The 27559-nt window shown below is 34.9% G+C and overlaps 1 long non-coding RNA gene across 1 annotated transcript in view; it reads right to left on the bottom strand.

Moving 5' to 3' along the window:
• The window catches only part of LOC141393329 (uncharacterized), a 110024-nt gene that overhangs the window by 64476 nt on the left and 17989 nt on the right, over window positions 1–27559 (bottom strand). The window contains exon 2 of the long non-coding RNA XR_012410071.1: window positions 1270–2660. This is a non-coding gene — a long non-coding RNA (uncharacterized lncRNA). The remainder of the gene's footprint in view (window positions 1–1269; window positions 2661–27559) is intronic.

Genomic DNA, 27559 nt, shown 5'->3' with positions numbered 1-27559 from the left:
AATGTGCCAAATTATATCAAAATCGGTTAAGATCTGGTTAAAGCTCCGATTTATATATTACATATTTACAGTGGTGTAGGGTGTCATATAGTCGGCCCCGCCCGACTTTGATCCTTTCCTTACTGGTTTAGATTAGGTTAGATAACACTGTGCAACAAAATGGATTTGAAAGTCTGGGGCACGGAAAATTCCTCTTGGGGAAGAAAGGCCTTGGTGAGTATATTATGAACCCCGAAGGACAGATACGCCGTGAGTCGAACTTCCGCGTTATGGCGTGATGAAATTTTTGTTAGAGACCCTGTGGGCCATCAGGAATTAGCGTTATATCTTTGTTCACTGTTGCTTAAGTGCTCTACAAAAACAACAAACAAAGATATACTGCTAATTCATAATGGCTTACAGGGTCTCTTGCAAAAACTTCATCACGCCATAACTCGGAAGTTCGACTTACGGCGCATCTGTCCTTCGAAGTTTTTAATATACACACACCAAGGGCTTTCATCTCCAAAAGGAATTATCTCTGCCCCAACATTTGTGTTCACAGTGTAATTTAAGCAATATTTTATGGTGGAGGGTATAAAAAGTTCGGCCCGGCCGAACTTAACGACTTTTTACTTGTTTTAAATTATTTTTTATTTTTATCTTTTTAGTATATACTTTTTTTTGACCACTGAGAACTGAATCTTAATTTTTTTAAATTATTTTTTATTAAAGTTTTACCTACGTTTTTTTTCGGCAAGATTGGATATCCTTTGGCATTTATGGTACCCAGTGGTTAAAACACCTCTATCAAAAATTGTGGACATTGACCTACATTGCGGTACCCCCCGTTTTTATCTGACCGGATTAGCCAACATTATTTGGCTTTCCCAATGCTAAAAAACTCTACGCAAAATTGTCAAAATTAATTATTCCATTTAAATTCGGTGTTATTATTTTTTTTTTTTTTTTTTTTGAAAATTTTAAGTTCATATCCAATTTGTTTTCCAAAATAATATCAATGCTTGAACAATCTAATGTTTCCGATACCCTGTTTCTCGATCAGAATTATTACCCTATGTCCTCCTTCTCTTACAATTTAATGAGTAACATTTATCCCCTTTACTTTTTTATAGTATAAAACAAATTCGTTTCAATTACCAACTTTGTCCATTTTTTTAAGTGAGTAAGGGGACTCTTTCCTGCCAAGAATTTATGTAAACAATTTAGTTTACTTTTATATTATATTTATGAAAATGTAAACAATTTAAAACAACAACAAAAACTTACCTTTGTTGTGGCATACGCTGATAGCCAACAATTCCATAAGTATTCCACGAAACATTTCACTCCCTAGGGATGGGCCTGCAATAAAGAATATTGCTGTGGCTGTTGACGTTGTAGAAGCGTGTGGCAGGAAAAAAAAATTGAAAAGGTCCATAGTTGCACTGAAAGGCTATGCTTTGCACCATCATCGCCATTATTCTTGTCCGTGTTGTGTGAACTAGAAGCGGGTGGAGATTCTACGATGACTACATTTGAATATGTGAAGGTGGTTGGTGGCAGGTTTTTGCTTTCATTATTCCGCGTATTGCATTTTCTTGTTCTGCCCCTCGCCGTTCATGGGAGGGTAATATATCTTTAGAATCCCAAGGTGTTGCTTCACTGCTGTACCAGTTAGTAGCTGCTGCAGGTTGCTGTCATTGTTTGTGTTGTTTTGAATGTAATTGAACTGTTTCGCAGTTTCCTTTTCCTCCTATATAAGTTGGCGCTTTTCCTGTGGCTAAACCAAACTCTGGCATTTGTAGTTTTTGCTTTTGGGGCTGGTGCTGTTAGGGCGGAGACGACAATGACGGTGGAACCGGTGATGATAATAACAATGAAACTTTGCTGTCATTGTATAGTTTCCATGGCTTTGGCAGTATTCCCCATGATTGTTTATGGAAGATTTGTTATTAATATTTGTCGTGCTATTATAGTTTCTACTCTTGGTGTTAGTGCAGAATATGGGATTTTTCTTATAGCCCTTTAAATTATTTACAACAAATTGCTGTACATTTTGCTTCTTTTTCTTCTTATTTACATTAATTTTAAAAGACCGTGTTGTTGAAAATAAAACAGGGGCAGCAACGGCCGCAGTATGAGCAGCATCAATCATTATCCTCATTACTGTGTGAGTTATTTGTTAAGCCAATGTTGTTTTCACAACGTCTACGTTTCTTCTTACGTATTGAGTTTCTCCTTCTCTTACATATTATGTAATGGCAAAACTTTATTGAATTCAATCAATGATTTTCTTGTTCTGCTTTGGAATTTTTTCAGCATTCGTAAACATAAGTGCATATTTTTGTAAATGCTTGAGATTATTTTTTCAAGGGAATTTCGGGGGTGAAATTCTGCTCTCTTTTTACGATCCCTCAAGGGGCATGTTTTAAGATTTCATTTGAAATATCGTATGTAGGTATGTTGTGTGGAATTCAATTTCTTATGCACATGGAAATTTAGTTTGTTTTTTTAATTCAAACATCAATATCTTGTATGTGTGTGCTGTTTTAAGAAAAATTTTCATTTCCTTTTATTTATTTGATAAAAAATTAATTTTAGTTAACTTCAAGTTCCCTTTATATGTATTTGTTAATTTCATTGTATTCTCTCATAGATAAGATGATGATAAATGTTTCCTGCAATTGACATAAGAAACAAAAGGATTTGGACTATTATGTTTGTTTAATATATTCTTATCTAAATTAAAGTATAGCAAAATAAATATAAAATATGTAAAGCACAAGTAAACAAGTAAAAAAGTATCAGTCGGCTTTGCCGACAGAGATATACCCTCAGCCTGTTTATATTGAAACAATTTTTTTTCCAAAATACGTATGTATTTAGTGGGTTTTAAAGATTTTGGGCGTTTGAACCGACAAAAATTTTGATAATGATTAAAGATCTAAAGTTTTGCGGAGAAGATACTAAAAGGAATGGATCGACATTGACCGTTATGGAAGTGCATCTCCAGCCAAAACACATGGTGCCATAAGGGGGTTTTCACATTTTTCGGGCTGGTTGCTCAAAAAGTATGGACTTGCCCCTAAAAAACTTTTACCATCGTAATTGAGGCAGCGAATGCAAGTTGCTTCAACAAAAATCAAAGTGATTCAATATCAGGTCTTAACGTGAACTTATCCGAAATTTTGTGTGGGAGGTACCGGATGGAGTGGACAAATATAGTCCATATTTGAACCTGATCTATATCTGGTAGATATATTAGGATGTGTAAAGTATAGACCAACTCGGCCACTCCCTTCAAGAGTTACCGTACGAAGAATTTTTCCGAACATTTTTGAACTTTTGTCGGGGAGGTACCTGAAGGAGTGGACCGATATAGCTTATCTTCGAACTTAAACTATGTTTGGACAAAATATTACTAAGGCCATATTTTCGACCAAATCGGCAGATCCGTTCGAGAGTTATCTCCAACCACCTCACACGGTGCAACTTTCAGGCTATTTTCTTAGCATGGACTTGAAACTTGTACCGTCGTGTGGAGGGCAGTGAATATTAGTTGCTAAAACAAAAATCAAATCGATTCGAGAGATTGCCCTAAAACTGAACTTTTCCGAAATTTTGTGTGGTGCGCACAAATTTTCCGAACATTTTCGAACTTTTGTGGGGGAGGTACCGGAAGGAGTGGACCAATATAGCCCATCTTCGAACTTAAACTAAGTTTGGGTAAAATATTACGAAAGCCAAAATTTGAACCGAATCGGTTCATCCGTTCGAGAGTTATCGTGCGCTCCAGCCAGCCAGACAGACAGACGGACGGACATTGCTCAATCGACTCCAATTTGTCTGAAACACATTTCGTCCAAACATACTTGGGGTCTAAAACCATTATTTCGATGAGGCACATTTTGCCCGTATAAAAGTGTATATACCCTCGTTAGCATAAATGCTGAGGGTATAAAAAGTATCAGTCGGCTTTGCCGACAGAGATATACCCTCAACCTATGTGAATTGAAACTTTCATCTTCAGAATTTGGAGGCCCTTTGTGAATATTTGAACGTACAGACAAATATGTGGATTGGAATTAAAGTTCAAAAGTGTTGCAGAGGAGGTACTTGAAGGAATGGACTGACATAGTCCATTATGAAAGTGGAGGGTGCGATATCTATCGAAAAGATATAACTCCCAAAATCTTTTCGATAGATATCGCACCAACTAGTCATTTCATTGGGTCATCGTATAACATTTGGACCAGTATGCCAGGAAGCATGGACTTGTCCACAGAAAACATAATTTGGCTGTAAACAGGACCACAACGACAAGCTTCGGTATACATTTTCAAAAGATCTACGAACAGACCCTAACCTGCACTGAAACAAAAAATTTTGAACTTTTGCAGGGAAGGTATGTTAAGGAGAGGACCAATATGGGCCAGTTTTGGAAGTCAAACTAAATTTGGACAAAATATTAGAAGATTCAAAGTTTGTAACAAATTGGTTACCCCGTTCAAGAAAGTGTATCGTGCATACCAAATTAGTGACTTTTTTTTAAATTTTGGGGGAAGTACGGGAATTTGTGGACCGGTATTGCCCATCTTCTAACTGAAACTAAGTCTGGACAAAACATGTCGAAGGCCAAATTTTCGGTCAAATCAGTTGACCAGTGCGAATGATATAGTGCGCTGCAGCCACTACACTTGGTGCCATAGGAATTTTTAACAAATTTTGTGCAATTTTCTCAGGAGGTATTTACTTGCCCCTGAAAAAACTTGTTCCATTGCAAAGGGGGTCAGTGAATTCAAGTTGCTTCAATAAAAATCAAAGTGATTCGAGAGCAGGTCTTAAAGTGAATTTATCCCGAAGCAGTGGACAAATATAGTCCATATTCGAACCTGATCTATATCTGGTAGATATATTAGGATGTGTAAAGTGTGGACCAAATCGGTCACTACCTTCAAGAGTTATCGTGTGCACAATTTTTCCGAACATTTTTAACTTTTGTGGGGGAGGTACCTGAAGGAGTGGACCGATGTGGCTTATCTTCGAACTTAAACTGAGTTTGGACAAAATATTTCGAAGCCCAAATGTTGGACCGAATCGACAGATCCATTCGAGAGTTATCATGCGCTCCAACAACTATACACGGTGTCGTAGGGGTTTTTTACAACTTTCAGGCTATTTTGTCAGAAAGTATGGACTTTGCTACAACAAAAATCAAAGCGATTCGAGAGCTGGTTCAAAAACAGATTTTTTTCCGAAATTTAGTGTGGGAGGTGCCCGAAGGTGTGGAAATCGACTCTGTCTGAAACGGATTTCGTCCAAACATACTTGGGGTCTAAAACCATTATTTCGATGAGGCACATTTTGCCCTTATGAAAGTGTATATACCCACGGTTGCATAAATGCTGAGGGTATAAAAAGGGGGTGACATGGGAGACAGGTTTCAAAAAAAGGTCCGAACGTTTAATACTACCAATATTCCTACCGTCCGATGAAAAGTGGGCAAACAGTTAATTTTTCAGCGCTCCCCAAAGTGGAAAGGGTATTACAAGTTTGTTTTCCGAAAACTCATGTAACACCGCGAAATATTCGTCGCAGACCCCCATTGTGGTATACGAAAATTCATATCTCGACGAGATAAAACGATTTTGATATGTGCGTCCTTACGTCCATTAAAAACTGTATTCAATCTCTAGGCCGCAATTATGGACCAATCGTCAAGAAATTCTGTATGGAGGTAAGCTTCAGACCAGAATAGACACCTTTTGTTATTGGTGATGATCGTGATATATTTTGGGGGTGAAATGGACCAAAAACAAAAATTGTAGCCGATTTTGTATCTGCCATGTAGGCCACAAAATAGTTCGACCTACGCCAAATTTTATGTAAGGGCCCACGCCACAGGATCTCATCAGGTTTGGTTTGTTTCGCAAACACTTTCGTCGGAGTTGTGTTAGGTTGCCAAAGAAAAACTTCTCATTGAAGTTTTTTCTTTGTTCACCTTTATACTTCGAGCTGACGATTTATGTTTGGGTATAAAAAGTTTCTTTATTAATTTTCTCGTTTAGGGTTAAGCTTTATTATCGGAAATTATTTGCAAGTGAATTGCATTACATGGTCGATACGTCTTGAAATCTACTTTACCACCAGTGAAACCAGGTAACGTAATTTGGTGACTATGTGGGTTCGATTCCTTGGCTTTCCTTTTCCAATTGCAAATAATTTCCGATCTTCAAGCTTAACTCTAAACGAGAAAATTAATAAAAAAAAATCATTAAAAATCTTCGCCTTAACAGGCAACATGTCAAAAAATAAAAAGTTTCTTGTTGAATAAGTTATTGAAAAATAACTTCGGTGGAGGATATCCACAAACAAGAAACAAGGGAACTGGCGTGGATCTTGGCGAACAATGCCAACTTTTTCCACTATTAAATTAGTTGTTTTAAAATAATAAAACAACAACAATGGGGTTAAGCCAGACTATTTTGAAAAAACGAAAAATTTTAAAGATACCTTGGACTGACCATGTAAAAAACCAGGAAGTTTTAAGAAAAATGGGTCTAGATAGACAATTGTTACAACATGCCAAAGCTAGAAAAATTGCAAACTGTGGACACCTAATGAAGGGTAAAGTGGAAGAGGCAGAATGGAACTGGCTGATAAACATCCAAGATTGAACAGGCTGCCAAGATGAAATAAGTGTGATTCTGGCTACAAGAAATAGAGAGCTGTATATGCCTGTATACTGCTTATAATATAAAATGAAATACCAAAATACATTTATTATTTATTTTATGATCGTTTATATCCTGATAACGGATTTGCAAATAAAGAAGAACATTGCTGAATATGTATCAATACATATAAGTAGTAGCCGAATTGTTAATACATGTACACAACCACAATTCGTTTGCAGTAACAAAATAAAAAAAAAACATAAAATGTTGGGGAAATGCTGACTTGACAAACGGAAAACATATACATATATGTATGCATGTAAATGTACGAGCTCTGACCAAAAAACCGTTATTTTAAATTCAGTTTTGGAAATAGGAAAAAGTCCTGTGAATACTTTGACGTTATCATACTGCAAAATCCATTATAGGCTTATCCGCAATTCTGGGAGTTTCTGGCGAATTTTTTGGCGCAAACAAAGCATAACTTCAAGAATTCATGATGCACCACGCCATTGCAGTCGAAGAAGTGAAATATATAAAATATAAAAAATCTAAAAAAAAAAATTCAGAAACAATCTACAAACCAAAATGTCTGATAATAGGAACATACATTTGTAACAGAAACCTATACCAAATTAAAGAAACATGTAAATATGTAAATTAGCCTCTACAATGTTTATATGACGCCGAGGCATCAATGTAATTAGATTAATATCTACTAGATACACATAAGATATTTTTATACTAAATCTATAACTTAAGTACCTAATACACCAACAAAAATTAATTAAAATGGAAAAAGAGTTAAGTTCGGCCGAACTTTTTATACGCTCCACCATGAATTAAATGGAGATAGTTTGTGAACACTACAATTTCTGGTGGAGAAATTTATTGAATTTTTTAAAAATATAGGCATTTTCCTTGACCAAACATCTAACTTCGGTCAAAATTTGTCAGTATTAAAATATAACTGCGAACTCTAGCGTGATTGTGGTTAAAACTGAATGAATATACTAGGCTGTAATGCTAAGTTTACATTTACGAAATCCACTCGATTTCAACTGTCAATTCCATAGCTCAAACGTCAAATGAAATCTCATCTGGATTTCATTTGACGTTTAACCTATGGATTTGACAGTTGAAATCGAGTGGATTTCGTAAATGTAAACCAAGCATAACTATGTTATCTGTATACGTACAACATCATAACTGACATCAGTGGAAAGGTCAAGAATTCCCCTTCTAAATATAACTTACTTGGGTGGAACATATTTTAAAGGAATAACAATTTATTATAATAACTAAAACTTTTACCAATTTTCACACAAAAGTTTTGGTCAATTTAAACCACTCAATATAAGCTGATCATCACGTGGCCTACAGAGCCGCTACAAAATCGCATAAAACTTATGTTTTTGGTCCATTTCAGTTCTATATATTTCAAGATCATCACCGACAACAATAGGTATCTATTGGGAAGAAGTACCTGATGTTGTTGCCCCATGAAACTAAGTTTGGATATGATATAGGGGACCGATTGAGTCTATATTGGAACCACATCTAAGTCTGGTAGAAATTTCACGATGTGCAAAGTATGGATCAAATCGGCTACTTCCTTCAAGAGTTATCGTGCGCACAAATTTTCCGAACCGGAAGGAGTGGACCGATATAGCCTATTATCGAACTTAATCTATGTTTGGGCAAAATATTACGAAAGCCAAATTTTGGACCGAATCCGTTGGTCGATTCGAGAGTTATGGTGCTCTCCAGCAGCCATCGGAAAAACAAACTTATAAACCCTTTCCACATTGTGGTGTAGGATATAAAAAGGCTTATAATAAATATACAAAATGAAAAATAAAATATAGTATTTCTCTACACTGCATTGCTAAAACCACAATATTTCATAGGTATTTTCAATAATTCAGCACTAATACAATGTAACAATATACAGTTTCAAATTGGTATTGCTTTTTGTCAAATAGAAACATACAGTTTCATATTAAATCCAATATATTTAATTAATTAATAGAACATTGTAATCAATACAATCTCTGTGATTTTTTAGTTTTGTTCGGAGTACATTTGTTTATAAAATTTTCTGCCACTAGCGATATTTGTTTTTGATTAGAGTAGCCTAATTGAATAAATTATCTGTTTTTTTGTTTTATTACCAAACCAAACAAATATGTACATTTATTTATAAGTATCACTGATGTAGAAAATAGTATTATAATATTATTTGATTGCTGATCCCGAATAAATAAATTAAATACGTTGTATCATTTGAATGTTTGGTATTTCATTTAATGTCATTGCCTGGTATAATTGGAAGAACTGTGGTCTCTCATGTCAGCAATTGCAAATACAATAATTAAATAAAATTTTTAGTGTTTCGGCGTTTGTGGGGCAGATATCATAAGCTGTGGGCCCACTCATTACAATTAGAACACGTAAGATTGGCGCTAAGTTCGAACGGTCCGAACTTTTAATACACTCCACCACGAACTTTATTGAAGTGAATAAAAGCAAGCATTTCCTCTTATTGCAGGAGTAGAACATCCCAACTGATAATACCTCTTCAAAAGAGCTCATATATGGCGTCATCGTAGTTATTTCCAAAACATGGATCAATATTTAGAATTTTCCGAATTGAGCATTTGAACTTCTTGCAACACACAATATTAAATTTCAGAAATCTTGTTTCGAAAATTTGACAAAAAATCTTGAAGTACATAAAATTGGGTAATACCAGCTAGACTTAAACCTGGATATATATGGACAGTTTGTTTGCGAGTAAGTTTTTTATCTTCTCGGAACACACAATTCCAATTAACGACCAATTCGGTAAAAAAAATGTGACTAAAATCTTCAAAAAACCTTAAATGGTGGCTACGATTATATGGCGGCTACCGAAAGGTTAATTATACTGTCTGATTTTTTGCAGTGGATGTTACTGTATAAGTGACTTGTGCCTTTAGCTAAGACATAATACCAAATTTCAGTTATTACCGTTGAATAATGTGCCTAAAACATTAAAAACACCGAAAATCGGAGGGTACCGTTCTTGGTGCCTATATGAACACGTTTCGGTAGGATATTTAGGCCACAATCTTCAAAAAAAAAAAAAATCGTAAAACCGGAGGTACCGTTTTATGGAGGCTTTATCAAGATGAGGACATATATAGAAAAGTTTCAAGTGAGATACCCCCAATGAAGACTAAGTATAAAACATTCAAAAAGCCTGAAATGGTGGCTACGCTTATATGGGGGCTACAAAAAGGGGAATTATATTGTATGATTTTTTGCAGTGGATATTCTGTTCCAGTATAAATGACTTGTGCCCTTAGCAAAGACAACAAGTAAGAAAAGCGTTAAGTTCGGTCGGGCCGAACTTTTTATACCCTCCACCACAAATTTCAGCCATTTCGGTGGATTAATGTGGCCACAACCTTCAAAATACCGAAATTCGGAAGGTACCGTTCTATGGGGGCTATATGATGGCGTGGACCTATACCTACAAATTTCTGGGGGAAAGTTTTATACACCTAAAGAAGACTAAATACCAAATTTCAGCCATATCGGTGTGATAATGAGGCTAAAACGTTCAAAATATCGAAAATCGGGAGATATTGTATTATGGGGGCTATATCAACACGTGGACCTATATAAACATTTTATGGTAGAAATGTTTCTTAGCCTCTGGAAACACAAAATACAAAGTTACAATCGATTCTTTGGTCAAATGGGTCTAATACATTCAAAATCTATTAAAATGACGCGTACTTTATAAGGGGTCTTATATGGGGGCTATAACAAAACGTGGACCTATATAACTCAACTTTGGTAGGAATGTTTTCTGGCCTCTTGAGACACAAAATACCAAATTACAACCAATTCTGTTGTCAAATGAGTCTAATACATTCAAAATAGATTAAAATGACGCGTACTTTATATGGGGCCTTATATGGGGGCTATACCAAAACGTGGACCTATATAACCCAACTTTGGTAGGAATATTTTTTGGCCTCTGGAGACACAAAGTACCAAATTACAACCAATTCGGTGGTAAAATGGGCCAAATATCTTAAAAATTCCTTAAAACGACGACGCGTCACGCGTCATTTTGTATGGGGGCTATACGAAAGCGTGGACCTACATAGCCCGCTTTCAATACCAAAAGTCCTACGTAAATATAACATATTTTCCCAAAATTTCATCAACCTACGTCAATCCGTTCGGACGCTAGAGTGATTTCCACAGACGGACAGACGGACAGACGGACAGACGGACAGACGGACGGACATGGCTATATCGATGTAGAATTGCACGCTGATCAAGAATATATATACTTTGTGGGGTCTACAATGATTATTTCGAGTAGTTACAAACGTAGTGACAAACTTAATATACCCCCATCCTATGGTGGAGGGTATAAAAACCAAATTTCAGTTGTTCCGATTTAATAATGTGGCTAAAACTTTCAAAACACCTAAAATCGGAGGGTACAGTTCTTCGGTGCCTATACGAACACATTTTGGTAGGATATTTAGGCCACAATCTTCAAAATACATACCGAAAATCGGGAGGTACCGTTCTATGGAGGCTATATCAAGATGAGGACCTATATAGACAAATTTCACGGGGGAAGATACCCCAACGAAGACTAAATATAAAACATTCAAATGGACAAATTTCAAGTGGAAAGTTTTATAACCTCAACAAAGACTAAGTACCTAATTTCAGCCATTTCGGTAGGATATTGAGGACATAAATAAAGCGATTTTGAGATGTGTGTCCGTCCGTCTGTCCATTATAAATTGTAAACACGCTCCAGGCCGCAATTATGGACCGATCGTCACGAAATTTTGTATGGAGATCGGCTTCAGATCAGAATAGATCCCTATTCTTATTGTTGATGATCGTGAAATATTTAGCGGGTAAAATGGACCAAAAACATAATATTAAGCAATTTTCTAGCGGCTCTGTAGGTCTCAATAATAGCCCGATCAACGCGTAATTTTAAATAAGGTAAGAGTATATCACAAAGGAGAAGCTTGAAATTTGAGATGGCGATCGGATAATATTTAGAGGGTTAAATGGACCAAAACTTTTGTGTGAAAATTGTGAAAATTTTTAATATACAGTTTATATCTTAATTCCTGGAAGTGACATTCCGGACAAGTGAGATATAATTGAAAGTGGAACGCTTGACCTTTCTATTGATGCCAATTATATTGGTGTGCATGATCAGATAACAGAGTTACAGCCTAATATATTCCGTTATTTGTTTGTAGTGTAATAATAAACTCGCTAGAAGTCGCAATTATACATCAATAGTCACGAAATTTTGCACCGGGTAAGAGAATAGGTCCAAAAAGATGCCTACAATTTTGAATGATGATCTTATATTCTTTAGCGGGTGAAATGGACCACTACTTTTGTATGAAAAATATAAAAAATTTTATTTTTGGTCGATATTTTAATTCCTTGAGGACATATATATTTTGCAAAGTAGCCTACATATGGGAAAAAACTACTGACCTTTCCTCTGATGTAAAGAGACAGTATGGAGAGACAATATGTAGCATGGGATAAAAATTTGGTTCTCTACACAGAACCCATTATATATTAGGCAGTAGGCCCTTTATCTAGCAAACATTTTTTAAGGAGGTTGGGTTCGGGCCAGAATAGAAATAATTAGTTTTTGCTGATGATCGTAAAAATGTTCAGGGAATGAAATGGACCAAAAACAAAATTTTAACCAATTTTGTAGCGGCTCTGTAGGTCAAAATAATAACCTGCAAAATTTTAAACAAAGTTTGAGTTTATGATGAAGAAGAAGCGTACAAACCAACGTGAAGATCAGATAATACTTAGCGGGTTAAATGGACTGAAACTTTTGTGTGAAATTGGTAAAAATTTTAATAACGTAGCGGTTAAACAACGGAAGTAGTAGTACTACATACGAGTAAGTGGTTTTCATTATTTTTTAGTTTGTGTGAACTAAATTTTCCTTTCCTGCTACAAAAATGTTTTTGTCATGCTAGATAACTTTTTGGTTTTGGTCATGAGTATTATACATTACATCTCTGATATTTTATAATTAAATTTTCACACTCATTGAAAAGAAGTTCCGTGGAGAGCGATTGTCCAGGGATAGTGGTATAGGGTATCCCATGGTCGGCTCCGTCCGACTATAGACTTTTCTTACTTGTTTTGTACTAAAATGTTATATTTATAGCCCCATCATCAAATCCCCATCCAAAACTTTTACTATTATCAACAAATTTTTCAGAAAATGTTTTTTTAAGTGTCGTCTAATTTTCATATGATTATCGCCTTTGATTACCTGGGAAATATTTTTCATATTTAAGGAGCTAAAAATTCATTATGGATGCACATATCCACAAAATTAATTCAGATTCCTTGTATCGGAAGTGTTAACTGTAAGAAAAACATATAAACATATGTAAAAGTTAACATCACATTTTTTGATTTTTGTCCACGCGGCAACACTGTGCGGCGTGTAGAGAAGTTTTACATGGCTGAAATACTCAGAAAATGTCGCCGACATTACTGAGGGGTATTTTGCCACCGTTGAAAATCTGATGCTGCCTAGCCGGGGAATCGAAACCACGACCTTCTGCGTGCAAGGCGGGTGTGCATACCATTGCACCACGGTGGCACCAATTTCGGTGGGATATTGGAGACAAAACCTTCAAAATACCTAAAATCGGGAAGAAAGATTTGCACCCCCAACGCAGACTAACTACAAAATTCAGTCATTTCGGAGGGATATTGAGCTCGCTAAAAAGGCGTATAAATTCGCCAAAGAATAGATGGCGCAAACAAGTGGACGAATAGATGACAAGGCGTGGTATTCCAAAAAGCGAAGCACTAAACAGAGAGAATTGGAGATCTTTTCTTAGTTCGGTCTATGGAACAAATGTTCTGTAATGGGGCAGCTAAGTAAGTAGTAAGTAGGAGGAATATTGACGACACACCCTTCAAAATACCGAAAATCAGCAAGTACCGTTCTATGGGTGCTATATGAAGACGTGGACCTATACAGACAAATTTCAGGTGGAAAGTTTTGCACCACCAACGAAGACTAACTACCAAATGTCAGTGGTTTCGGCGGGATACTGAGCACACAACCTTCAAAATACCGTTCTATGGGGGCTATATGAAGATGTGGACCTATACCGACAACAAAGACTAAATACCAAATTTCAGCCATTTCGGTATTATAATGAGGCTAAAACCTTCAAAATTCCGAAAATCTGGAGGTACCGCTATAAAAAATGACCCAATATGGCCCAATTTCAATACCAAACATCCTAGGAGTAATATAAACTTCCATTCCAAAGTACAAAGCTCTACCTTAACAATTGCGAGCTGTATCTTGATTTCAACAGACAGAAGGACGCATGGACGACGGATATGGCTATTTCGACTTAGAATTTTATGCTTTTCATGAATATATATATATATATATATATATATATATATATATATATATATATATATATATATATATATATATATATATATATATATATATATATATATATATATATATATATATATAGTCTCCGACGAATATTTCGATGTGTTACAAACGGAATGACAAAGTTAATTATACCTTCCATATTATGGTGGATGGTATAAAAACATATTTCGTTTTAGATTGCAAGAGTACCAACAAAGTTCACAGAAAGACTACTAAAAACTTAAGTTCAGGAGTGGCCGTAATATTGGAACATTTTAAGGCTATTAGCTCAGGAAGTATTGGCCACTACTAAAACTTCAACACGGTCAACGGAGTGGTCTTAAACTAGATAAAAGCGTAAAAAAGTTTAGCTAGTGCAGGACAGGAATGGAGCTACATAGTTCAAATATTGTACATGGCATGTCAGGACGCATGGGCTTGCCAGTTGCTCACCGTAAGTTTTTACACCCTCCTCCATAGCATGGAGGGTATATTAAGTTTGTTTTTCTGTTTGTAACACATCGAACTAATCATTTGCGACCATATAAAGAATATATTCTTGATCGGGATAAAATTTTAAGACGATCTAGCCATGTCCGTTTGTTGTAATCACTCTAGCGTTCGCAATAATTGAGCTAGAGCACTACATTTTTACACCCGAGTATCTTTTTTCTATAGGCTGGTCATGTTCGAAGATGGGCTATATCGGACCACTATTTGGTATAGCCCCCATATAACGGTACCTCCCGATTTTCGGTATTTCGGTGATTTTAGCTACATTTTTTGACGGAACTGCTTGTAATTTGACAGTTGAGGTTCCTAGTGGTCACAAAATATCTACACCAAAAATTGACGACATAGGTCAATGTTTTAGTATAGCCCCCATATAGCGGTACCTCCCGATTTTCTGTATTTTTAAGATTTTAGCTACATTTTTTGATCGAACTGCCTGTAATTTGGCAGTTAAGGTTCCTAGTGGTCACAAAATATCTAAATTAACAATTGTCAAAATAGGTCCATGTTTTGGTATAGCCCCCATATAGCGGTACCTCCCGATTTTCGGTATTTTGAGGATTTTAGCAAAAATTTTAAAGCGAACTGCATGTAATTTGACAGTTGATGTTCCTTTTGGTCACAAAATATCTCCACCAAAAATTGTCAACATTGGTCCATGTTTTGGGATCGCCCCCGTATAGCGGTACCTCACTCTTTTCGGTATTTTGAGGAGTTTAGCAAAAATTTTACACCGAGCTGCCTGTAATTTAACAGTTAAAGTTCCTAGTGGTCATAAAACATCTCCACCAAAAACTGCCAACATAGGTGCATGTTTTGGTATTGTCATCATATAGCGGTACCTTCCGATTTTCGGTATTTTCAGGATTTTAGCAAAAATTTTACACCGGAATGCCTGTAATTTGACAGTTGAGGTTTCTAATGGTCACAACACATCTCCACCAAAAACTGTCAACATCGATCCATATTGTAGTATAGCCCCAATATAGCGGTACCTTCCGATTTTCGGTATTTTGGGGATCGTAGCTAATTTTTTGACCGAACTACCTGCAATTTAACATTTGAGGTTCCCAGTAAGCAAAAAACATCCCCACCAAAAACTGTCAATATAGGTTCATGTTTTTGTATAGCCCCCTATATAAACTGTAAACAGAGGTCCATGTTTTGTATAGCCCCTTATATAAATTGTAAACATAGGTCCATTTTCGGTATTTTTGACCGAACTATCTGTAATTCGAAAAACTGTAAACATTGGTCCAAAGGTACCTCCCTATTTTCGGTTTTTTGGATTTTACCTTCAGTATGTATCTGCAATTCGACATTTGAGGTTAACAGTGGTCACAGAACTTCTCCACCAAAAACATAGGCACACACTTTGATATAGCTCTCTCGACCGATTGAATATATTTTTTATATTTTTTTACCTTATTTAGGTATCAGTGCACATAGGTTTCAATCAGGAGATTTTTGGCCAAAACCCTATTTTTGAAGTTTCGAAATTTTAACTTTTTTTTGCACAGAATAATAAAAAACACCTCAAGTCATCTGAAAATAATTAGTTTTTGTAAATAACGTTAGTATTCGTTGATTGGCGCAGTACCAAAGTTGACACTTTTTTATGTAAAAACAAGTAAAAAAGCATTAAGTTCGGCCGGGCCGAACTTTTCATACCCTCCACCATAAAATATTCTGAACTAAAATGGAATAATTACTTTTCATTCCTGTCCCCAACTTTAAGTGGGTACGTTAAAATGTCAGATAATGTTTATGTACATTTATGCTTCATTCGGGAGGCCCTTTGTTATGGTGCCTATATCTAACTATGTATGTTGACAATTTTTGGTGGGCTAGAAATTGGGAGGTACTGTTATATAGGGGTTATAATAAAACATGGGCCTATGTTGACAGTTTTTGATGGGAGCCTTTAATGTCAAATAACTCCTAATTCGGTTAAAAAATTTAGCTAGAATCTTCAAAATATCGAAAATCGGTACATAACGTGGGAACTTCAAATGTCATTAACAGCTAGTTCGGAGGTATCTGGGCTATACGAAAATATGAACTTAAATGAACCGTTATATGGGGGCTATACCAAAACTTGGACCTATGTCCACAAGTTTTGTCATATAAGTTTATTGATACATAAGAACCCTAAATGTCAAGTTATAGCTAAATCGGTCTGAAAATGTAGCTAAAAACGTCAAAATACCGGAAATCGGGGGGTACCGTTATATGGGGGCTATACCAAAACGTGGACCTATGTCCACAAGTTTTGTTATATATGTTTATTGACACTTAAGAACCCTAAATGTTAAATTATAGCTAAATCGCTCTGAAAATGTAGCTAAGACTGTCAAAATACCGTAAATCGGGGGGTACCGTTATATGGGGGCTATACCGAAACGTGGACCTATGTCCACAACTTTTGTTATATAAGTTTATTGACATTTAAAAACCCTAAATGTCAAATTATAGCTACATCGGTCTGAAAATGTAGCTAAAAACGTCAAAATACCGCAAATCGGAGGGTACCGTTATATGGGGGCTATACCAAAACGTGGACCTATGTCCACAACTTTTGTTATATAAGTTTATTCACATTTAAGAACCCTAAATGTCAAATTATAGCTATATCGGTCTGAAAATGTCCACCTCCAAATTGATTTTGGAAGATAGCTGGGGGTCTGAACTAATAAATTGAGAAAAAAATTCTTGCTCAAATTTGCCACAGTTAAAATAAAGTGGATTTTTCTATTTTAAGATGGGAGAATTTTTTGTAAATACCTGTTGTGACTGTACGTAGTATCAAATTGAAATGGAACGGTAATACCTACATCTATCAAGCGATTTTTCTTAAAATTCATATTTAAGGGTTTCAGAGTGTAGAAAACAAGTACGTGAAAGTTTTTTGAAAATAGGTCCATTTTTTGTCATAGCCCCCACATAAAAGTACCGTCCGAGTTTAGGTATTTTGTGAATTTTAGCGACACTTTATGACCGATTCGGCTGAAATTTGGTATTTCGACCTCTTGGAAGATATGAGTCCTTCGTACCAAAAATTTTTAACATAGGCCAATGTTTTGGTTTAGACCCTACACAACGGGACCACCCTGTTCAACAAATTTTGGCAATTTTTGGTCATTTTTGTCGATAAAACGTAAGAATTGCTGTTTGTACACATTTATTAAAAATAATAATTAATTTCAATACAAAATGGACGTTGAAATAGTTTTGGCCAGAAAATCTGGATTTGGGACCATTGTGCAGTGGTCAAAAACTATCTCCGCCTAAAATTGTGGACTGGAAAGAAAATAATTATTCCGCTTTAGTTCAGAATAGGGTATAAAAATTATCGGATATGGCTTAAAATTGACCATTGTGAAAAAAAATATCCAAATTAAATTTTTGGTCCAAATTTTAAATTCTGGGATCATATTTCGACAAGTAACGAATACGAAAATATAAAACCAACTTTTGACCTCTCCTTTTATGCAAATTATATCAATAATAAATGATGCAAAAATATTAATTCATAATTATATCAATAACATAACGTAAATTCCGTTGAAAACAGTACCTAAAGGATCTAGTGTAGGGTATCACATGGTCTTGTTTTGGTATACATAAGTAGTGGGCTACAGCCATTATTTTGATGTGTTACAAACTTTTGGTCCAAAACCAACTTATAATACCCTCCCCACATAGCGGTATATGATATTAAAAGGCTTATAATAAATATATAAAATGAAAAATAAAATATAATATTACTCTACACCGCATTGCTAAAACCACAATATTCCATAAGTATTTTCAATAATTCAACACTAATACAATGTAACAATATACAGTTTCAAATTGATATTGCTTTTTGACACACAGAAACATACAGTTTCATATTAAATTCGATATATTTAATTAAATCAATACAATAGAAAATTGTAATCAATACAGTCAATGACTTTATTCAATAATTTAGTTATTAATATTTTTAGTTTTTGTTTGGAATACATTTGTGTATGAAATTTTCTGTCCCTAGCCGTATTTATTTTTGATTAGTGTAGCCTAATTTAATTGATTCTGTTTTTTTTATTACCAAACCTAACAAATATGTAAATTTATTTATAAGTATCAATGATGTAGAAGATAGCGTTATAATATAATATTATTTGTTTGCTGATCCCGAATAAACAAAATAAATGCGTTGTATCATTGGAATATTTCGTATTTCATTTAATGTCATTGCCTGGTATAATTGGTATGATGTGGAGAACTGTGGTGTCTCTTGTAAGCAATTGCAAATATAATTTTGTGAAATGACACTAATCTCTGTGCGGTTGTAATTAAATAAAATAAATTAATTATAATTGTGAATGTTCAAGCGTTTTTGGTGCAGATATCGTAAATTGTGGACCCAATCATCACAGTTAAGAAAAATATAATTCGTTTTATGTTGGGAGATTATCATCTGGGCGCAGTTTTAGGAGTCGTTCGTGCCATTATCGAGAAGACTTTTTGGAGCTTCGGTCAGGGCGCATGGACTTGCAAAAGAAAATGGTTTTATATAAATATCGTTTCAAAACAATCCTCGAATAGCCCTTAAACTCTACTTCTATGAAATGTTTTAATTTTTGTTAGGTAAGTGTCGGAAAGAGTTGTATAACATAGTATATTTTCGAACTTAATCGATTACGATTTGGAAAAGTTGGATTACTATCTGCAAAGTTTCTACAGTTATGGTGACCACCACTCCTTTCAGTTGTTAACCATGAAAACCGATGTAGCCAACCGGCATGTACCAAAACCACAAATCAATAACTTTCTTTTCAAACACAAATATGTCAACAGATAAAATATGTACATTTGTTTATTAACAATGAAAACTGTTTGGAAGTAGTTAACACATTTATTGTCCATGACCTTAATATTTACAAATAAAAACTTACATCCGAAAATGTTTTAATTTTAATTTATCTCTTTTGTCTAATAAAACATTGGCGTTTCTTTTTTGAATTCCCATTGTTGTCAATTATTTACAGAAAATGTGCAAATAGCGTTTCCGCTGTCAAAGGCATCGCTTTCTTTCGCCCATTTACATTTGACTATGAACAATAACGGTCTGAATTACAAAACACCAACAGCTAGAAAAAAAATGCTGAAAGTGAAGGCTTAGTGAGATATTTGAAATCCTATGAACATTATTTACGCATTTCATGCGGAAATACAAAGAAAAAAAAACAATATTTTTTAATAAAACAAATAACTTTAGAAAAATTCTTTATATAAGTACAGGGTGTAAAAAAAGAGAAGAGTAAAAAGAATAGTATACACTGTGCCCAGCAAATTAAAAATATCAACACAGAATTTCACAAAGGGGCAGGCGGTTTATAAATTTTATGTTTTACTAGGAAAGGTTATTAAACAAAAACAAATAAATATCAGTTTCCCCCAAAACCAATTATAGTGCTTGACATATAAATACATTAGTACGAAGTTAAATAATATTTCAAATTCCTGTTAAACTTTTTACAAAATAACAAATTGTAGCAAATTCTCTACCATTTAGTACTTTTCATAGTATGCGTTTCCAAAGCCATCTCTATATCTTAAACCCACATACCAACTGTGTCTCTAATAACTAATGTCAGAATTTCAGTTATTTTCCTACACCCGATACAAATTTCGTAAATGTATATATACTAACGGTACACACCAGTACTCACCCTAACTCCAAAAAATACAGTTCCCACCTCAGTCTCTACACCCAATAAAAATTTTAGTAGCATTTAGTAATGTGTGTATACTTACGGTACGTATATCGACAACCACATATCTCAAACCTAAACCTTACTAATTTCAGGATTCGAGCTGAATCCGTTCGTCCAATACCAACTTTTACAAAACTAAGTACCATCTAGTACTTTTCGGATCCATAAGTACGAATTTCCAAAACTAACTCAGTCCTACACTCCAACAGTAATCTTAATTTCAAATTTTATTCAAGGGCTATCCGTTCACCCAAATGCAAATTTGATCAAATTTAGTACTTTTCGAAAACATAAGTACGAATGTCGAAAATTACCTCAACTCTATACTCCCACAATAATCTCAATTTCAAATTTCAGGATTCCAGCTCTATCGCTCAAATCCACAGTACCAAGTTTAGGACCATTTAGTACTTTCCGAATCCATAAGTACGACTTTCCAAAACTTCCCCAATCCTTCACTCCAATAGAAATCTTAATTCCAAATGTCAGGATTCCAGCTCTATCCGTTCTCCCAAATTGTACCAAATGTATTACTATTAAGTACTTTTCGTACCTATAAGTACGAATTTCCAAAACTTTCTCAATCCTACACTCCAACAGAAATCTTAATTCCAAATTGCATGATTTCAGGTATATCCGTTTGCCAAAATCTAAATTGTACCAAATTTAGTACCGTTTGGTACTTTTCGTACCCATAAGTACGAATTTCCAAAACTACCTCTATCTTACACTCCAACGGTAATCTCAATTCCAAATTTCAGGATTCCAGCTCTAACAGTTCCCCCAAATCCCCATTGTACCACATTTAGTACAATTTTTCGTACCCATAAGTAATAATTTCCAAAACTGCCATAATCCTACACTCCAACAATAATATCAATTCTAAATTTCCGGATTTTAGATCTATCCATTAACCAAAATCCCCATTTTACTAAATTTACTTTTCGTACCCATAAGTAAGAATTTCCAAAACTACCTCAATCTTAAATTTTCAGCATTCCAGCTCTGTACATTCACTGAAATCGCATTGTTCGAAATTTAGTACCAATTAGTAGTTACCGTACACATTAGTACGAATTTGTAAAACTACTTCAATCCTACCCTCCAAGAGTAATCTAAATTGCAAATTTGAGATTCCAGTTCTATCCGTTAACCAAAATCCAAATTGTACCAAATTTAGTACTATTTAATACCTTTCGTAAACATAAGTATGAATTTCTAAAACTATCCCATATCCCAATCCTACACTCCAATAGAAATCTTAATTCCAAATGTCAGGATTCCAGATCTATCCGATCACCCAAATGCACCAAATTTAGTACCATTTAGTACTTTTCGTACCCATAAGTACGAATTTCCAAAACTGCCTCAATACTGTACTCCAGCAGCAATCTTTGTTCCAAATGTCAGGATTCCAGCTCTATCCGTTCACCCAAATCCAAATTGTACCAAATTTAGTACCATTTAGTAATTTTCGTACATATATCTACGAATTTCCAAAACAACCCACATATCTCAAACCTACACTTCAACAGTAATATTAATTACAAATTTAAAGTGTCCACCTCTATCCGTCCTCCCAAATCCAAAATGTTCCAAATTTAGTACCATTTAGTACTTTTCGTACCCATAAGTACGAATTTCCAAAACTGCATCAATACTGTACTCCAGCAGCAATCTTTGTTCCAAATGTCAGGATTCCAGCTCTATCCGTTCACCCAAATCCAAATTGTACCAAATTTAGTACCATTTAGTAATTTTCGTACATATATCTACGAATTTCCAAAACAACCCACATATCTCAAACCTACACTTCAACAGTAATATTAATTACAAATTTAAAGTGTCCACCTCTATCCGTCCTCCCAAATCCAAAATGTTCCAAATTTAGTACCATTTAGTACTTTTCGTACCCATAAGTACGAATTTCCAAAACTGCATCAATACTGTACTCCAGCAGCAATCTTTGTTCCAAATGCCAGGATTCCAGCTCTATCCGTTCACCAAAATTTTACCAAATTTAGTACTTTTTGTACATATACCATTTAGTACTTTTCGTATCTATAAGCACGAATTTCCAAAACTGCCTCAATACTGTACTTCAGCAGCAATCTTAATTCCAAATTTCAGTATTCCAGCTCTGTCCGTTCACCCAACTCCAAATTGTACCAAATTTAGTACCATTTAGTACTTTTCGTACATATATGTACGAATTTTCAAAACACATATCTCAAACCTACACTTCAACAGTAATATTAATTCCAAATTTCAGGTTTCCAGCTCTATCCGTCCTCCCGAATCCAAAAATTACCAAATTTAGTACTTTTCGTACCCATAAGAACGAATTTCCAAACCTACCTCCATACTGTACTCCAGCAGCAATCTTATTTCCAAATTTCAGGATTCTAGCTCTATCCGTTCACCCGAATCCAAATTGTACTAAATTCAGTACCATTTAGTACTTCCCGGAAACATACGTAAGAATTTCTAAAACTACACCATATCTTAATCCTACACTTCAACAGCAATCTTAATTACAAAATTTCAAGTTTCCAGCTCTATCCGTTCACCCAAATCCAAATTGTACCAAATTAAGTACCATTTAGTACTTTTCGTACACATTAGTACGAACTTCCAAATCATTTCCTTATATCAACATCACTTCTCAACCTTGATTCCCATACCAAATATCAAAAGTCTAGCTATATTTCTTCAAAATATACAACTGGTACCAAATTTAGTAACTTTTAGTACTGTTCGAATTTCCAAAAACCCTTTTGTATATCTTTCTAACTCTTCATCAGTGACCCTCATTCCAAATTTCTTAATTCTAGCTCTCCTATTTGCCGAATACAAAGGATATAATATTTAGTACCTTTTAGAACTTTTCGTACCCTTCCAGTTCGAATTTCCAAAAACCCAGCCTTCAAGGAATTCAATAAAATATGCAGCCTGTTTTCGGTGGCAATCCCTGTACATTCCCTGAACATTTCAGGAAAAGCGGTTCAGTAGTTTTTGAAGAAAAAATTTAAATTGAAAAAAGTGGGCGTGGTATAATTTTCTTTCCATAAAAACCTTAGTTAGGTTATGACGCCATTTGATTTTTATTCATAAAGATATGGCGTTTGTATTTAAATATGGGGAAGGGAAGTACCCCGCCCCCTTCGAAATTCAAGAAAATATGAATCCTATTTCCGCCGGAGGCCATCCCTGAAAATTTCAGGAAAATCGGTTCAGTAGTTTTGTAGATGTAACATATTTTAAAAAGTGGGCGTGGTCAAGTCTTTGGGTCCTAAAAAGTAGGTAAGGTCGGATACACAACCACATATCATTTTAAAAAAATAGAGTATAGGGGAAGTACCCTGTCCCCTCCGAAACAACATTTGAGGCCTATATTCACCGGGGGCCATCTCTGTACATTTCATGACAATTTCAGGAAATTCAGTTCAGTATTTTTATACCCTACACCACTATGTGGGGAGGGTATTATAAGTTGGTTTTGGCCAAAAAGTTTGTAACGCATCGAAATACTTATATACACTCCACGTCAGTAGAATAGAACACCTACATTTTTGTTAATGTTAGCTTATTTATCCCAAAACGAATGAATCTGCGTTTTTAATCTTGTGGGGATTTAAAGTCTATGATGTTACGTATCAAACACAGAAAAAATTATGTTTCTAGCTCTTCGCGAAATGATTTTCTGATCAATTTTCCGATAGTACTATGAAAAATAGGCATTTATTTTTGGTCATCAGGATAGAACAGTCACTTTATTTTCGCGAATTTTTGAGATATTAACGCCGCATTTTCTTTCAGTCGATAAATCAAGGCTTTCTAATAATTTTTCACCAAAGAAAACCTATAAATTTTTCCGCGGACACCGAAACAACAGCGTTAAAGGGTTTAAATTGACAGATATTTGAAACATCTCGGAATATCAATAGGAGTCGCGCAGTTATGTCATATTTCTTCACAATAAGATAGAATATGACACAGACAACCTCGACGGATACAATCGAGTGCTTCGGATGCTGATAAGATGGAACATTTTCAAAATAATTATGAGAAACGTCGAAATTTCTTATAAAACCCTTGATGTTTTGTTAAATAAAATGGTTTTTCCGCAAACAAGTCCGCCGTTTAAAGGTTTGGAAATATGCTCCAGATTTGGAGGAAGATAATCTGATACGAAAACAACCGTTATTTTAATGCACTGAGGGAAATTTTTTCATAAATATTTTGAAAATGTTCCATCTTATCTGCATCGTAAGCATTCGATTGCATCCGTCGCGGTTGTCTGTGTCATATTCTATCTTATTGCGAAGAAATATCACATAACTGCGCGACTCCTATTGATATTCCGAGATGTTTCAAATATCTGTCAATTTAACGCTGTTATTTCGGTGTCCGCGGAATAATTATTAGGTCTTCTTTGGTGAAAAATGATTAGAAAAGCTTGCTTTATAGACTGAAAGAAAACTCGGCGTTAATATCTCAAAAATTCTCAAAAAGAAAGTGACTGTTCTATCCTGATGACCAAAAATAAATGCCTATTTTTCATAGTACTATCGGAAAATTGATCAGAAAATCATTTGGCGAAGAGCTAGAAACTTTAAATCCGCACAAGATTAAAAACGCAGATTCATTCGTTTTGGGATAAATAAGCTAAAATTAACAAAAATTTAGGTGTTCTATTCTACTGACGTGGAGTGTATATTTTTTCAAATTAATTCTTCAAGTCCTGTAAGAAACGCAATACGTGGTACGTCAAACCGTACTGAGTACGCCTATGCTAGAAAATGTTAAGATTTCCAATGTAAGTGGTAAATGGCACCTGGTATTGTTGTCCAGAAGCTTATGTAGTAGCCCTCGTATGTGTACTCTATTTTCATCCAAAAATATTGGTCACCGTACTGATGGAGTGTTGAAAGAGGAAGGTTTGGAAGTACGTACTTTGGATACGAAAAGTACTAAATGGTATCAAATTTGGTACAATTTGGATTACTGTGATCGGATGCAGCTGTAATCCTAAAATTTGGAATTAAGATTACTGTTGGCGTGTAGGATTGAGGTAGTTGTAGAAATTCGTACTCATGGGTACGAAAGTACTAAATGGTACCAAATTTGGTACAGTTTGCATTTTGGTGAACGGATATAGCTGGAAACCCGAGATTTGGAATAAGGAGTACTGTTTGAGTGTAGGATTGATAAAGTTTTGGAAATTTGTAGTTATGGGTAGGAAAAGTACTAAATAGTACTAAATTTGGTACAATTTGGATTTCAGTGATAGGATACATTTGGAATCGTGAAATTCGGAATTAAAATTGATGTTGAAGTGTTGATAGAGGTAGGTTTAGAAATTCGTACTATGGATACGAACGAATAGACCTAAATGGAACCAAATTTGGATTTGAGTTATCGTTTGAACATAGCACTGAGGTAGTTTTGAAAATTTGTACTTATGGGTACGAAAAGTACTAAATTTGGTACAATTTGGATTTTGGTGATCTGATGTAGCTGCCATCCCCAATTTTGAATTTAAAATACCTGTTGAATTGTAGGATTGATAAAATTTTGGACATTTTTAGTTATGGGTAGGAAAAGTACTAAATAGTACTAAATTTGGTACAATTTGGATTTGAGCGAACGGATAGAGTTGGAATCAAGAAATTTGGAATTAAGATTATTGTTGGAGTGTAGGATTGAGATATAGAAGTGGTTTTTGAAATTCGTACTTATGAGTGCGAAAAGTACTAAATTTGGTACAATTTGGATTTGAGCAAACGGCTAGAGCTGGAATCTTGAAGTTTGGAATTAAGATTACTGTTGGGTTGTAGGATTGATGAAGTTTTGGAAATTCGTACTTATATGTACGAAAAGTACTAAACGGTACTAAATTTGGTACAACTTGGATTTGAGCGAACGGGTAGAGCTGGAATCAAGAAATTTGGAATTAATATTACTGTTGGAGTGTAGGATTGAGATATGCTACAACTTGGATTTGAGCGAACGGTTAGAGCTGGAATCTTGAATTTTGGAGTTAATATTACTGTTGGGGTTAGTTTTGGAAATGCGTACTTAGTTTTAGAAATGCGTACTTATGCTTACAAAAAGTACTACATTTTGTACAATTAGGATTTAGGTGAAATTATAGCGCTCGAATCCTAAAATGTGGAATTAGGTACACTTAGGGGTACGAAATGGTTCCATGTATGGTACAATTTTGTATTGGATGAACGGATAGATCTGGATTCGTGAGATTTGGAATTAAGATTATTGTTATCATTTGCTTATAACGTCCGATTTAAGAAATGTGTGCCATAAAATGTGCCGTAAAAAGTTGTAAATGGCACAGGATTTGGTACAATTTGTTATTGTGTAATGGGAATTTTGAAATAATAGGAGGAGGTTCGTATGTATATATTTACATGTAAAGTACTAAATAGTTCTATAATTGGGGGAACAGATATAGCTAGAAATGAGGATGGCGGTTGTTGGGTTAGGCCGTATTTGCGCTGAGAACCTCAATTAAAATATCTCAAAAAATGTGGATTGCTCTTGATGTGTAGGCGTGACAAAAATCGAACTAAAGTGGTACGTATTAGTACACAAAATGTTTCCACCATTCTATATTATATATTGTTCATTTGTTTTATATATTTAACGCATACGAAGTAGCGGGCACTTTGCTAGTACTACTAATATAGCGATCAAGTTCCAACATGGACTAAAACGGCGTTTGCACCAGAGCTTTTTGCCGGGCTAACCTTTTTTATGAGGATTTATTTGACCCAATCCAACTGGGTTAATGCGGTTAAGTGCAAACGTATATATGTAAGTACCATTACCGATTAAAACCAGTTCAAAACCACTTCTCGTATAGTTTTCGAATTTTAATAGTGGGTAGTTCCCTACTTTCGTTTTTTGCGAGCTTTGTATGCCAGTTACAGGAGTAGAACTCGACGAGCAGCGACTAACATGAAAACAATATCTTCTTATCTTTTCCTGGATGCTGTTAAAAATAGTTGTGGTTGAACAAAATGAGATAATTGCCTGCCATGTCGATAAAGAAATGTTAGTGAGGAATTTTATTTCTATAAAAAAAAAAAAACAAGTAAAAACAT

This window comes from Musca autumnalis, unplaced genomic scaffold (genome assembly GCF_047663935.1).
Source record: "Musca autumnalis isolate F117 unplaced genomic scaffold, ASM4766393v1 scaffold_2, whole genome shotgun sequence".
NCBI lineage: Eukaryota > Metazoa > Arthropoda > Insecta > Diptera > Muscidae > Musca > Musca autumnalis.
Note: the sequence above shows the minus strand (reverse complement) of the source record. Positions and strands in the feature narration are given on the sequence as shown.